Here is a 16,007-nt window from a genome sequence, read left to right on the forward strand (position 1 = left end):
GGGGGCGATGGTTAAAGTATAAGTATGGAGAAGCTTGGCGGATTGATTATATTACACTTCCACAAACGTGTCAAGGTAAGGGTTATGTACTTACAATGGTGGAAGCAACCACTGGATGGTTGGAAACATGCTCAGCCCTCATGCTACAGCCCGAAATACTATCTTGGGCCTTGAAAAGCAAGTCCCTTGGCGACACGGTACACCAGAAAGAATTGAATCAGACAATGGTACTCATTTCAAAAACAGTTGGGCCAAAGAACATGGTATTGAGTGGGTATATCATATTCCATATCATGCACCAGCCTCTGGGAAAATTGAAAGGTACAATGGTTTGTTAAAAACTACACTAAAGGCACTTGGTGGTGGAACCTTTAAAAACTGGGATTCACATTTAGCAAAAGCCACTTGGTTGGTCAACACTAGGGGATCAAACAATCGAGCCAGGCCTGTTCAATCAGAAATTCTTCGTACTGTAGAAGGAGATAAAGTCCACGTAGTACACATGAAAAATACGTTAGGAAAGGCAGTCTGGGTTACTCCTGCCTCAGGCAAAGGCAAGCCCATTCGTGGGACTGTTTTTGCCCAGGAACCTGGCAGCACCTGGTGGGTGATGCTTAAGGATGGAGAAGTTCGGTGTGTACCTCAAGGGGATTTGATTCTAGGTGAAAATATGCAATACTGAACTGCATGATGTGAATTGCCATACTAACAGTATTTAATAAGTGTCTTTCAGATCAAGACAATGGTGATGAAACCAGAGCTAGCTTCTTCGAGTGGCGCCTGACAACTTCTTTGAAGTTGATGTCTTTAACCCACGAACAGTGGCCTTGAGATGCACTTGTACCATTTTTCCTGCCCTGGGAGACTGTTGTGACAAAATGAACTTAATGAACTTTTCAACGGATGGTCCACTGATTAATTACTCCTGTGTGTATATATATATATATATATAGTAGTAGTGATTAATTAGATTGTATTGATAAGGTTTAAGCATTCAGTGCATGGCATATTATAAGGGGTGGAATGTCCTGGTTTTGTTAAAAAACAAGTTTCTCTTTTAGTGAATTTGCCTGTCAGCTAAAGCCTTCATATTAACTGCATTTTCCTGGAGAACCAGATACATGTTTTGGTAAACATAGCAATGGAATGCAAACTTATTGATAAGGACAGATTCACATCTCGCGAGAGGGGCAACGAGAAACAAGTGACCAAGAAACTGACCAACTGTATATAACATTCCATTCACGTGAATACTTCATATAAAAGTGAGAGATCACGAGGATCTCGTCCTTTTCCCTTCTGCTTATGGCCAGCATTAGGAGAGGACCTTGTTAGTCGTCCCTGCGAACTGAGGCCTAGTGAGAGACTGAATCCAGCTCTGGTTGGCTGCAGAGTCCAATCCAGGACTTGGGGTGCAGGCTCTGCAGTTGCCGAGACTTTTCAAGATTGGTTTTGTATATTTTGCATTATATTCTCTATTCTAATTAGTAGCATTAGTAAAACATGTTTAGTTTTTTCCAATTCTCTTCTCTCTGTCCTCCTTTTCCTCCCGATTGCCTGTCCTGAGTGGGAAGGGGGGAGAGGGAGGGGCAAAAAGGGGGAAGTGGGGGGGAGAGGAGGATAACAATACATCTGCCAGGGTTTTATTGTCACCCCGCAATCTAAACCCTCAACACCCATGCACTGGGTAGGAGCAAGAATGGATGTCATTGCTACCTAAACAGGCACAGGATGTTGAGTTTGGTAGCTTGACAGCCTTCCCATAGGCCTAGGTTTTATATTGCCTTTGTACATTATCTTACTATAATATATTTTGCACATATATGGGGAAATGTAGCAATGGGTGGAAGGGTCAGAATGTCAGGCTATTTATTGGTAATACTTAAACGGCCTTCGTAGCTGCAAGAACACATTCAGTACTGTAAAACTGGGTGAGGCCTGAAAAGATAGCTTAAACTATGTCAAACAGGATTGTAATACGCTGATGTTTGTGCACTAGCTCAAATATTTGTTAAAGTCCATGTAAATAGGGTGACAAGATGCTAACTTGACCCTTGGCATTTTGCTTCATTTGATGGTATCTTGATTCAAAAAGAAAAAAAAGTTGAGTAGTAACACATCAAAAGAGATTTAATAATTTTCAAAGCCTATCATAACTTAAATATTAATTTGTCTTAAAGCAAATATGTTTCAAAACCAGGAAACTTTGCTGATATTGACTTCCTCCCGATCAGTCAGTTTGGTTTAGGTACAGTGCAGACAGATAAGAAGGCAAGCTGTGTGGTGTCATGAGCACTGAGTTACCCATGGGCTGAATAGTCGTTGGTTTTCCAAGTGTCTTGAAGATTTCATCTTGCATTCTGCAGGATGCGTGAATGCCATCCAGCGAGTATCTTGTTCAAATTAATTGACTGAGAAACATATTTGGGTGTGCGCACTTGCAAAGCTGCCTCAGCAAGGGCCTGTCAACTGCACTGTGGGAAATGGCCACATGTGTGGTCTCTGCTTGCCACAGTTGTGAGGTGAAAGGTGTTAGTTTAAGCTGCTTAGCAGAGTGCACTGGAGATGCATGTAGCTGCATATTGTAGATGGGCTGACGGGCTGTCACATGCTACTTCCTAATGTTAGGACACTTACAAGGCTCTGCTAGCCTCCTGGTGTGCTTCCCAGTGTAGTGTCTTGGTCCTGCCCTTCAGTCTGCTTCACTGGGACTTGTCTCTGGAATAAGCTGGTCATAAAAAGTCAAATTATTTATTCTCTAGCTACCTGTACACATCTGATACCTTGGAAAGGAGGGGGGATGTAGATTGCAGACTTCCTGAGTGAGAAAAGCATGTGCTACAGCATCATTTGAATTGTCTTCTCTTGCTCTTACTGTGTCTCTTTCAAAGTCTAGGTTAGACATAAGGACAGAGTTATTCCTCTTGTAATTCCCCTCCTCAATGTATATTTGCCATCAGGGACAATCCTTCAAATCCATTCTTGGTGGGCGCTGGCAACAGTTCTCTTCCTGGGTTTTATGATGCACGAGTGACAAGACTGGGACAGCATCATTGCCAGGTTTGTCAAGGACTTTTCTATTTTGGAGGAGAGTAGCCTGGATTGTGTGTTCTCCTCACTTCTCAGTCAGACTCTTGCTGTACCTTTGCCTGCTGTGTTTCTCAGCAGAGTCCACTTTTGGTTTCCATGCTGCACCAGCCGTGTAAACATGTTCCGCAGTGGGGTGTAAGAGGCACTGCAAGACCACAGGCCTAAGAGAGCCAAGAATCCTTTCCCAGGCAGCAATACAGTTTTGAACTGAAGATTTTTATGTGGCAAGGTGGACTAGGTAACTGGGCTTTGCAGAAAAGAGTGACAGCTGTGGTGTCTGAGTTCCTGGGTGGTGGAGTTCTAGCAACTGACTGAGGCAGACGCTACCTGGAAAACAAAGACACTGTGGGATAGTTCCTGGAGGATTGTTCTTATAAGCACCAGTCAGGTAGCACCTGTGCTGGCAATCTGCTGTCCAAGCATGTCTGAAGAGTACTTGGTTTCTGCTATTTTATTTTAGTAACACAGTCTAGACTTTGTTACCAGGAATCATGTTTGGGCCTGTTAATAAAGGTAATTTGGGCTGCCAAAGATTGCATCTTGCTTGACAACTGTAGGAAGGATAGAAGGAATGGTCTTTTATTTGTCCCTACCTTATTGCTGAAAAAAAACCTCATGCTCGCAGTGCTGAGTTACCACTTTTTCATCCCAACAGCTTGGTGTTCTTGAGAAATCTCTACATCTGAAATACCATGGGAAACAGTGAGTCATCTGGTGTCAGCAGCATGCAGATGACACGCAGGGCTCTTTCACCAAAGCCAGAAAGTGTGGATTTGCTTTGCTAGAATTGGGCTGAAAGTGGGCTGGCTGCTTGTTGTTGTTGTTGTTGTTGTTTTTGCTATGTATCAGTCATAGTAATGGCAACAGCAATAGGTATCACCACTGGAAGTATTGCCACTGATACACACATCACATAGTCTGGGAATGAGTGCTTATAGGATCTAGAGTATGTCATTTTTGTTGCCTTGTGTCTCCAGCTGAAATGTTTGTTCTGTATTTGTACGGTATCTAGCACACACATAGCTAGCACAGTCACATAAACAAGTCTTACAAATGAGCAGGGTAAGTAAACAAGAGGGATACTTTTGATCTCTGTTTACAGGAAGTTGCCACTGTAGGTCAGCAATTTCACTCAAGTAAAGTGCAAGGAGATTGGAAGGGGAAGAATACGGTAGCTCAGGGGATGCTTATGGAGAGCTTTGGCTAACTGCGAGAAAGTGCAAGAAGTTCTGGATTGAAAATCTAATTGAAGGAATGGAAGAGTCTGATGTACTGGGCAAACCCGAGATGAAAATAAAGGTGCAGTATTGCAGCAACTGTAGTTGAACTACTGGGGGCTGCCATGGTCCTCTCTCCTTCAAGGGCTGAGCCAGCCAAAAATGAATCCCTTTTTTTAAGGTTAGTTTTCAGCTGGCTCACCTCTCTTAATTGCAGAAGCAGCAGTGCAAGCACAAGAGAGGTAAATGGTAGCATGCAGAGGAGAGCAGGACTGCAGCAGCCCAGATTCAGATTAAATTATAGAGCTACACGACCACAGGCCAGCCTTCTGACATCGAGTGAGAAATAATAGGTGCAAAGGAAGGATTTTCCCTAGTCATGAGTTGATTTTCCTTACTGCTGTGAGCTCTGCAAATAGCTAACATGTTCTCGCTCTCAGGGACTGTTTGAACAGAGCATTTCAGTGGTAGAAATAAATTGTGGGACATATTTCCTTGTATGGAACAACGTGCAAAACTCAAAACTTGGTAGTACCAATAAGCACTACGATTTTAACTTGTCTCTGGGCTAGACATCTTGAAAGGGCAGTGATATAATAAAACACTTGAGATATTTTGGGTGTAGCTTCTCACACGGGAAAATCTTTTCCCTCTGTAGCCAGAGGGAATCTATAGTAGCTAGAAATGTCTGATTACTGTTGCTCCTGCTCTAAGACATAACGGAATTTATCATCTCTGCTGCAAAGCTGTCCTGTTTTGATGGAATCATTTTTAGCCACTCTGGATCTTCTCCAAAAATACTATTGGCAAAATAATTTTGCTTTAAGTAAAAACTGATATGAGGGAAAGCCAGATGTGCTCTTGAAAGCTAATCATTCTGGCTCTAGAAGGAATTGTTTTCTAAATTACATTAGCCTTTGCAGTCTCTTCCTAGTATTTCCAGAGTTCTTTGAGGAGTTATTGTAAACTCTAGTCCACAGCAAAGTAAGCCTTCCTGTAGCCAAGTGTTAGAATTAACCTCAAAGATTTATTTTTATCTACAGTTTTCTTGGCAAATTATGAAGCTTATATTTGGCATTTTATTTCCTTCTACAATCTTCTATCCTTGGTTCGTATTACACTTTGCAGAGCTTATTGTTTATACAGGGTTTTGGGTGGATGATATAAATTCTAATAAGTTTCTATAAAACCTAAGTTAGAAGCTTCAACAAAGAAAGCCATACTCTGTACTGGAAGATTTGTGCAGAGCTTTGCTGAACAGATGTTAGTGTTGAATGAACAACTATGTTCAGTAGTGTTTTGTTTTTCTTTCAAATGAAACTGTAATGGAGAAGAAGGTGGAGAGTAAATTTCTTACTGAAATGCAATATAACAGTAACACATGTCTCGGAGGATCTGAGACTAGAGGCCAAACTAGGGGCCCTAACATTGTCAATATTGTGTATTTTCTTTGAGAAATCAAATCCTAGCGACTTTGTTTTTACAGACAATTTTGTTATTATAGATTTTTGGAATGTATTTCTCTACAGCTACCATAGTAATTTTATATGACATAGAGCTACATAGAGAAAAAGTGTGTATAATGATTGCAAGACTGTATGTTATTGTACCTTGCAATTAGGGAACAAAAAGTATGTTACAACCACTACTTGGCCTAAGAACTGAATGTGTAAACCCAGTTTCTGTATCTGCTGGTATAAATGGATGTTCTGTTCACAGCTGAAGCAGGACTGATCATAAATGAAATTGCCAGAAATGCTCCAAATCACACCACACAGCTGAAGATAAAAAGTTGTCTCTGTATGTTTTTACTTTGACAGAACAATATAAATAAAAGCTTAAGACAAACACTGATGGGGAGATGAGGTGGAACGGCAAACCATTGACAGTGCCCGTTGCCTTCAAAGTTCAGCAGGGTGGTGGCAGGTTTAAACTGGGAAGTCTCATACGGGTTTGTTAAACAGACTTCTAGTACTGGTTTAGAGCCAGAAATTGGGAAGGAATAAAATAAGAACTGTTTCTTGGCTATAAATGGCAGCTCCCATAAGAGGCAAAAGAGAGTCATTAAATGTCAGCAGCTCTCTGAGGGTATGCCTATATGAACTATTTCTCACCAGGGTGATTAGCTCCAGTAGATGCCATGCTAACGTGCCAGCTTGGTTCTCAGTTCAGAATGGCCTCGTGTCTGGTAAGCTTTTTACCCTCATTTCCCCCTGCACACTTTCAAGATGATATACAGCTATTGCTTAAGCTGTTCATGGACTGCTTGACACAGATGCTGTCAAGCCAGGGTAGCCAAAATGATCTATATGAGCTGCAAATCTTTAGTAAGGAAGACTTTTGCTCAGAGTATATCTTGTCTAGGGAAGAATGAAACAGCAGAGGCTGTATTTGGCTTTTTCTACCCCTTCTACATCCAGGCCAAGATGTTCTGCTGTTTGACTATTTAGTATGGGTCTTCATGTTCAAATAGTTTTGGACTATTAGAACTATAGATGTGGGGGAAAAAATAAAGAAAAGGAAAAAAAAAAAACACCAAACCACTTTCTAATCTCAAATAAAACAGATAAACAGGCTGAAGGAGAGTTAAGGGCTATAAATGTGATCTTGAAAGTGGGTATATATTAATTATAAGTGCAAACATGGGTTGAGATCACTGGTAGAAATCACCAAAGTGATTCTTCCTTTGGTGCCATAGGAATTTCAATTGTCTCGGAGGTGGTGATAACATTTGTTTAAAAAATCCTCTTATTTTAATTGATAAAATGCTTAAATCAGGATAGTGACTATTATTTTTTTAAAATAAGAGAGAATCTGAAGGTTAACAGAAGGCTAACAGAAATTCTGTGCAACTCTTCACAAAATATTAGTGAGTCTGCTTATGTATCTCAGAGCTACTGCTTTTAGTTAACATTACTATTAGGGAAAAAATACTCATGTCACTATGAATAATCCTGTGAAAAAGTGAGCTCAGTGTTTGGGGTAGGCAAAATAGCCAGCAGAAGGTTAGAAATTATTACAAAATGAATAGTAAATAAAAAGAAGGTACCGTTATGTTAGTATTATATTAGAAACCTGCTGTACACAGCTGTGCCTCAGAGTACAGCAGAGCTGGAGATGGGAACTTGGGTTCAGTGGTACAAATTGGCTTTTGTGCCACAAGACCACAGTGACCTGGACCCACTGGCCACCTCTGTCCTCAGGAAAAGATAGCACCTTTCTCAGAGACATAAAATGGCAGAAATTTACAAAATCATATGATACTGGGATTTTTTTTCTTTTTCTTTTTTTTTTTTTTGCTAAGCCTTTGCTGTGGGTCAGTGTCAAAAGAAGAACATAGAGAACATAAAGAGCTATGATTCAATCCAGTACAGTGTTTCTTACCATTTTACATTTCTTCTTGCGGGTACACTGAACAATGAGCCCAAATGAGATGTGTGTCCTACATGATACCACAGCTAAGGGAGTAATGCTAAGGATCTTTGCTTTGTTTTGCACTTTAGAATGGGAATACTTTAGCAGATACAACAGACACCAAAGTCAGCAAGCATTTTGTAACTAGGAGCTAACTTAAAATGAGAGTTGAATTAGGTTCAAGATTTCTACCTATTTTCTGTTTGTGTTTTTTTTTTTTTTTCCACAAGTTCAAATTGTTGCATGTGCACTAAGTAAAGAAACTAGATTTTCTTAAATTTTAGAGTAACTGCTATAACCCATTTGGCATATGTGGCAATTTAGTAACTAATATGGACATCTGGTCACAGATGTAAAGCATTTCAGGTTAGGCAGCCTGGTTTAAAAGACATAAGTAATTTTTTGTGTCTTGTAAATCTCTTTCCCAAATAATCCACTTCCATATTTTGTTTCCACGTATTTTCTCTTGCCTTGTTATTCATTTTAGGTTAATTTCTCTAGCTATTGATTCTATCTTAAGTTTTTAAAAAAGGAAATCTAACATCCTAGAACTACATTTGCACACAGAAACTTGCCAGAAAAATAGTCAGTAAACAGTATTCCATAAATAGCAATTCAAAAGTATTTCATAAGTATCTAATATCTGATTTTACTAAAGTCACTTTGAATGAATTCCTGAGTGAATGTTGTGTGTAAAACTTTCTGCTATGGTAGATCAGCTGCATGATCACAAAGTTTTGTCTTTCAAGAAACATGACTTTCCTTTTATCAGACAGGAATTTGAGACCTTTCAACTATGGTGCACCTTTAAAACAGACCATAGTAAAGAAGCAGAACTGTGAAGAGTATAAAGAGCATTTTAGCAGCACAAAGATAGTATGTTGTATCCCATGTACTTGTAAAGCTGTGCAGGACAACTTTTAAAAATAAGAAATAAACAAGAAATGAAACTTATAGTACAAAGAAATTTTGAAGGAACCTATGTGGAAGCTGAATGTGTAAGAACAACCAGGTGATTTTTGGAGATGGGGAGACAGGACAAAATTTTTATTTTTCAAATTCAGAGGAAGAAAACCCAAGAAGCTCTTTACCTTTTATGTCTGAATTTTGATATGTATAGACTCCAACTTGCCTTCTCACCTCTTCTGCTACTAATATTAATCAATTAAAAAAAGAAAAGACACTTTTGAGAAAAAATAATTATATTTTACTGAAACTGAAAATCCATGTGGTCTGGCTATAGGCATTTTAATCCTTTGCTAGACAAATGCAAGTATATCAGTAAGCTTTTGCTGATCTTCTAGAATTTATTTTCCCAGATTGGCCTGTGACTTGACAGGCAAATTGTTTCACAATAGCTGCTGAATTAAGGTGAGGTCCATAATTCAGATGTGAAACTCTTACATGCCACTTCTCCATAATTGGAAATTCAGTGCCTCGATGTCTGTCAGGGACACAGCTATTTCTATATTGCCAAAAACAACTTGGTGGTTCGTAATCACAAGGGAAAACTTAGCTTCTCAGTTGGCTGATGGGTTGTAATCTGACTCCTGCTCAGTTACCAGAGTGCTACAGAAACATGTTCCATTTGTTGACAGAACAGTTGTCCTGGATAGCATTTACTTACAATTCAGTACTTTCATAAATATTATAAGAAACTATGTTGTATAGCAGGTAGCAGTTTCCATTTTCCCTGCAATGGCTTGGGGCCATCACTTCTGAGCATGCTGCCAGCTCACTCAGTAAATCCTCTAGACAGGAGTACCGGCAATTTAGGAATTGAGACAGATCATACTGTACCTTTCTTTCCTTAGCTGGCCGTTCTCACTTCTGGCTGCGTTATTCTTGCTCTAATTCTCATACCTTCCTTGCTCAAAATTGCCTAATGGGTGGGATTTGTGCCACGGCAATATCTAAACTGGAAATAAAGTCGTTAGAACAGGAAGCACATGTGTGGAAGAGTCCTGAATGACAAGAACAAGCGTGTACCTTGACAGTGGCTCAGGAAAATATTCAACTGTGATCTGATTTTTCTAGACACTTTCGTGGACGTAGCACCTCTTAGAGCAATCGAATGACCCTTCTTCATTAGGAAAATGATACAAGAATAAGTCATATTACAAGGACCTGGGAAGTATTGCTATGTTTTGTGTTATCTATTGGTGATTTGAGAGGAGTCATCCTTGCTAAGAAAAATATTCAGAGGGACAGTAATCTCTGGATTTGTGCTGTAATTGCTTTATCTCCTGAACAATGCAGCCAAATTTGCCATTGGTTCTTTTCCCTTTCAGGTGGGAATCTTAGGGTTGTATGGCATTATGGTATTTACTCTATTCTTTAGAAGTCTCAGATGGGAGACTTGAACTTTGCAGAAGTCGCATTTACACAAGAGACTTCAACGACAGTCCCCTCATGAGGAGGCTATAAAGTTAATAATTCCTAATCTGATTTGCATTAGGGAATAACTACAGCTTATTAACAGCACTGTTGGCTTAAAGTTAATTACAACATAACAATATGTGGGACATGAATTTGACTTGTAAATAATGGTTCCTTACATCCATCCTCCTCTGTCAGTGCCAGAAAACCAGAAATAGTGGGAATGATGATCTATGCAGTAAGTATTTCTCTTTAAGTGAGGGAGGAAGCAAAGTAGGCCACCCACTTCCTCCCCCAAAATATCATAAAGCTTTGCCTAGTGGGATGCGTAACCTCATTTACATCAGTCATGTTCTTCAGCAACAAACACATTTTTCACTATCCTTTCCACGCTCTGTTAGAAAAAACATTTAAAAACATTCTCTCTCAGGAGGCCAGGAGTGAAAGAGTTGCCTCCCTGTCTTATTGATATATTCTTGCTAACTCCAATCTTGCATAATTCCCCTTTTAAAGTAAGGGTTTCGTAACTCTTGTGGAGGAAAGAGAAATATTAATATATAGGATTATGCTTGAACATAAGAGTTGGAAAAGACAATGTTTAATAAGTTTGATAATAGTCAGTAATTAGATAATATTTTATTGTGATTTGATTTATTATAATGATTTATTTAAATAATAAAGGCCTATGACTTTGTTATGTTGCTGTTTTCTGTCCCTAAGTACCTTACTTCTCAAGAGCTGAAACTTCTGAAATACAGAAGAAGGGTACCTGAAGTTAGACATGCTTTTTGGCTAAGTTGTTGGTCAGAAAGCAAAGACCAGCAAATTGAAAATTTAGTACTCAGTAAAGATACTTGATTTGGAAAGGCAGTGACTGCATAGTCTCTATTTTTGCTATTATTTTTTTTAGCCTGGTTACACAGTTTCATAAACAAAAATTAAGCTACTGATAGCATACTGAGTAAAGAATGGTTCTACTGATAAAAACTCCCCACTTTTATGTTTAAGCTGATTATTGAAAGGTGAATTATGTTAACATAGACGTTGTTAACAACTGTTTTTAAAGGTATAGTCACCAGATCTTGGATGAAGACCTTTGGTGAGACATTGTGAAATAGCAATGCCAACTCTGAAGGCATTTTGTATGTAGATAATTGGCATGTAGTTAATTGGGTGTTTTGGAACTGAGTCCAGAGGGTGTCCAGACTCATTTAGAAGTTGACTTTTCATCACAACAGGTATGATTAAACTCCCTGGGGTGATGGAAGAGAAGTTGTGTGGGAAGAATATGATCACCTAAAGAGCCGTATGGGAAAAGAGATTTGGTGTCCCATATTGCGCAATTTACCTCAGCTACCTGTAACCCAGGATATATGAATATCTTCAGTGTTTGTTTTCTATCTTCCTTCTGTGCGTGTGAAAAAATTTTACAGAAGTTGACTAACCTTCAATATTCTTCCTTGGCTGACAAACTGGTTAAAGGTTAAACTTGGGACTTCAGGTTAAGTAATGTTGTAATAAAGGGTGCTGATTGTTTTGATGATCTGAAGGCCTGCATAGGTGAGGTTAAAATACTACACTGAGAGCCTGTATAGGTAACAAGGAACAAGTGCAGATGTGAAATGTGTGATACCACAAGACTGGAAAGAACTTCTTGAAAGCATTTCATGAAAGAGTCCTCTCCTACTGCAGGCATTTACATGCTAAAATCCTTTATGACCACTTCAAGGTCTTTCTTACACTAAGCAGTTTCTTGCTTTCCCAAGGTTGCCCTAGACTTGTCTTCAAAGGGTTCCTTAGACCTTCCTTCTTCTGGTGTCTAGAAACATTTTCTAGCCTAAATTGTGTCAATGTTGTCTTTTAAGTTAAACAACTGTTCCTTTGTCTATTCTAGCGAAAAAATAAGTATGTTGGCTACCACAGAGCTAAACAATATGAAGGCAGAATGTCAGGAAGGCCTCTGCTTGTAGGAAGACAGCCATGGTGATGCTGAGTTGGTGCCCTGATCCAGTAAGCATTAGACGTATATTAAGTCCGAGGATGGATTTCAATGCTTTTCTATATACAGGGCTGAAATTTCTTACATTTTAATTATTACACACCAGCTGGAGGGGAGAAGAAATACAAATTTGTGTTAAAAATCAGCTGTATATATTTTCACATGTATGGAAATGTAACTGAAAATTTTCTTTGAAATCTGTTACTGCCACTTGGTTGCCAAATTCCGTCTTCGTGTTACCATACTCGGACAAGGTAAGTATTGTGTATAAGTAAAGCTGGTACTAAAGAGGGATAAATAGCAACAGATGGACACACAATCAAGACAGCTAGCAGTTTGTTTTAGACCTTTCATACTATCTGACCATGCCTTCTAAAATGGCCAGGTTCTATACACTGATGCTAGTAAATGTTTTCCTTCTGTCAGAGGTCTATGCTGATATCAGTACTGCGACGTACCAGAAAATGATTAAGCAGTAGATTTTTCTTTTTTATTTTAAAGACAAACTGAAACCAATTTTCCTAGACTAAAAGCTCTTTTTGAACTGTGTAACAACTCAAACACATATCCATTTTAAAATCTGTATTTTTTCTTTATGTGCAAGAAAAAAGAAACTTAAAGACAATTGATCTTGTAAAAGACAGGAGAACTGAGGAGTGAAAATGAAGTGGAAGTGATTTTATTTCCTAAGTAACCTGTCTTGACTTGCTATATATACCTTGAAATCTAATTTATTCATCTGAACCTGTGCTCGTTCAAGCTAGTGACTGTAATGATGGTGACATCACTGTTTTGTTTACACTGAAATCTCTTTTGAAGGCATCACAACACAGGTGGTTTTAGGAGAGGTATTGATTACGCCTCAACTTTGGAACTGGTAATTTTGGTGTACCTCAAAAATCCTGCACTTGTCCTCTAGTCTGCTTTTTTCCTTATCTTTAGATTATGAACTCCCCAGGCCTGTGATTATTTCTTCATAAGCATTTAAAAACCACACAGAACAATAAATCTGCTGGAAAGAAACAAGAATAACTTTGATCCCTGACCATATAAATATACAAGAAATATTTAGTCACAATTCTGTATTTAATATTACACCCACAAACTGTGCAGAGAAAAGAACTCAATGCTTGTAAATCTTAGTCTAGGATCTGCCAGAATGCAGGTTGCTATTAGTTTTGATTTGACCCTGATGTTCTTGTGCCTTATGAGATGGCCTTCAGTTACACAGCTGCTTGAGTTATTTTTTTTCAAGATGATTCTTAATGCATTCAGCATAAAAAAAAAAAAAAAAATGACAGCATTCACTTAATGAACCAACCTCTCAATGTTTTTTCTTAGTCATGAAGACTTAGGATGTATTTATTACTTTATTATTTACTGCTTTGGGAGTTGAATAATCCTTTTTCTTTTGTGCTTTTTACAAGTACTCAGCTGTATATGTCTGGTTGCTTTATAAGCATTGACTTTCATAACACAAGTAAGGGAAGGGGTATTTATCCTTTTACAGATGGCTAGCCAAACAATGTCAAGAGCTTCAACTAATCTTCCGTACCCAATTTTAGACACGTGCAACTGGTAATTATTTAAAGTGTTAAGTATTGTATGAAACTCATCTTCAAAATGCAACATCCTCTGGCTTTATTTGCAAATGTCTTTGGCTTCTTTGCAGTCTGAACCCAGCAAACAGGTACCTAGAATGTAAAGAATGCACAGTTTAGTTGATCATGTAGGAGAAAGTGTCATTTTTTAAAATTGTGATGTAGAAAATACATTGGCGGGGATCCTGAGACTCTCCATTTTTTCTGCTATACTCAGCCTCCTAGCACAGAACTCTTCTCTCCCTAGACCTTGGTCTTTCAGAAGCACTAGGCCAGAATGCTTCTTTTGCCTTTTGCAGCTCTAGTTTGTGTGTTTCTTTCCTCACTCCTTCTCCCCCACACCTCCTTATTTTAACATCTGATCCTTACCTTTCTGGTCCTCAAGAGATTACCATCTTTCTCCCCAAACTTACTCCACTTCTTTACTTAGAGTCAGTCTTTTACCCTACCCAGGTGTTTCTCTTGACTGTTTCCTTCTGTACCTGTGATTGTTTGCACTAGAATTTGTGTCTATTTGCTCTTATCCCTTTTGTTTGACTTTTGTTCATTTGATTAAAAGATTTGTCCTAGTGCAGCTATAGGAACCAGCTGTTTGCATATTGTATCCCTCTTCTCCACAGACAGTGATTTCATTTCTTGAATTTCTGTTTGCTTCTGCCAGCATCAGATGCTCTAATGAGAAAGAAGGGCCAGTCCCCTTATCTTTTCCCTGCTCACCCCCCCACCCCCAGCCCCTCTCTCCTTTTTTGTTTCCACTGATGGTTCCTCAGTCTAAGACACTGTTCTAGCCATGGAAATGATTTTTACTTTTTCTGTGGAGAAAATGTAACAAGGACTATGGAATACTGACTCCTAGCATTTTCTTCCTTCACCATTCTTAGGGCTCTTCTTAGGGGCACTGCTGTTGCCAAAATAATCTCCTCCTGTGATTACCTGCACCAGGTACTCCCCACCAAAAGTTGGCAATGCTTTTATTAATTGTATTGTGTCAGCCTGTAAGAACAGCCAGTAGTAACAGACAAAACCCTGAGAAAGAATCTACTGTGGTAGAGATAATGGATATTGCAGTTATCCTATCAAACACCATCTTTTCATCCTGTTTGGGAGGTCTGTGGTGACTTCCTCCCAGGGGTCATACTTGCCAGAGCAGCTTATGACTGGAATGGATCGGATGCTGGTGTCAGACTGGATGGAAGGTGCTTTTATCAGCCCCTAACTTGACTTCCTTTGAGCCCTATGAATGCCTGATAATTGGCAAGAAATTAAACAGCGGGAGAGTAAAGTGTAAAGCTGACACTGATGGCTCTGTCTTGAGGAGACAGGCAGTTTCCTAATCAGAGATCTGGCTTATCCAGTAATTTCTGCTTTTTCCATCTGTGTCCAAAAATTTGTGGGTGGGTGAAGGGAGGAAAGGGAGGAAGAGGAGTGGAGGAAAAGCACCATCAGGCCACTTGTTGTGGACCAGGTACATTGTCTTACTAAAAAGACTGATGATCCACTTCTTCAGTGCCACACAAGCTCTATCCATCTCGTTTCATATGTCACCTGTTGTGTCAGTGACAGCTGTGCTTATGCTCATAAGCAGAAAGCTGGTCTGTTTCTATTTCAATAATGGCTTTTGGAAAAGGTAGGTTTTGAACACTATGAATTTCTGGTCAACTTGATGAGGACAGAGGCATCACTTTCTTTTCACTCAGGCAGCACAGCATGGGGAAGCTAGGTTGGCCTTTTCTGCTATAGTGATACATACAGTGACCAGATGGAATGCAGTGAGCAAACAAGTTTTTCAGCTCAGCAAATGACTGGGTGTTCACCTGGAGATATTGTTCTCAGTACAGTGTGCCAAAAGAAGTATGATAAATGAATGCTGGGCCCTACTGCCCTACTGTGCCTTGATCTGTCTGTCTGATGCCAGGGAAAAGAGTGTTAGAGCATCTCATCAGAGATGCCTCATCAGAGCCCCTCTTCAGAGATCAAGAAGAAAACGGAAAAAGAACATCCTTTAATGCCAAAACTTAAGTGGAATTCATGTCAGTAGGCTCCTTTCTGATGGACTAAACATTCTTCACACTGTGGATGAGTTTTTAGAAACACTCTGTCTGCTGTCCCCTGAGGAACATCACCAAATACTGTAGTTCACTGCACATTACAGGAAGTCCTTACTTTAGATATAATTGTTCTCTGGGCTGAGTCCCCAGAGAATGGAGAAGTTCTGTGTTGATGAAGATGGGTTGTGTTCATCCCAATATCAAAGGAGGACCTCCATGACCTGCCTCGCAAGATACCTACTCAGCACTAATTATGTGT

Source organism: Patagioenas fasciata, chromosome 2 (genome assembly GCF_037038585.1).
Source record: "Patagioenas fasciata isolate bPatFas1 chromosome 2, bPatFas1.hap1, whole genome shotgun sequence".
NCBI classification, from domain to species: domain Eukaryota; kingdom Metazoa; phylum Chordata; class Aves; order Columbiformes; family Columbidae; genus Patagioenas; species Patagioenas fasciata.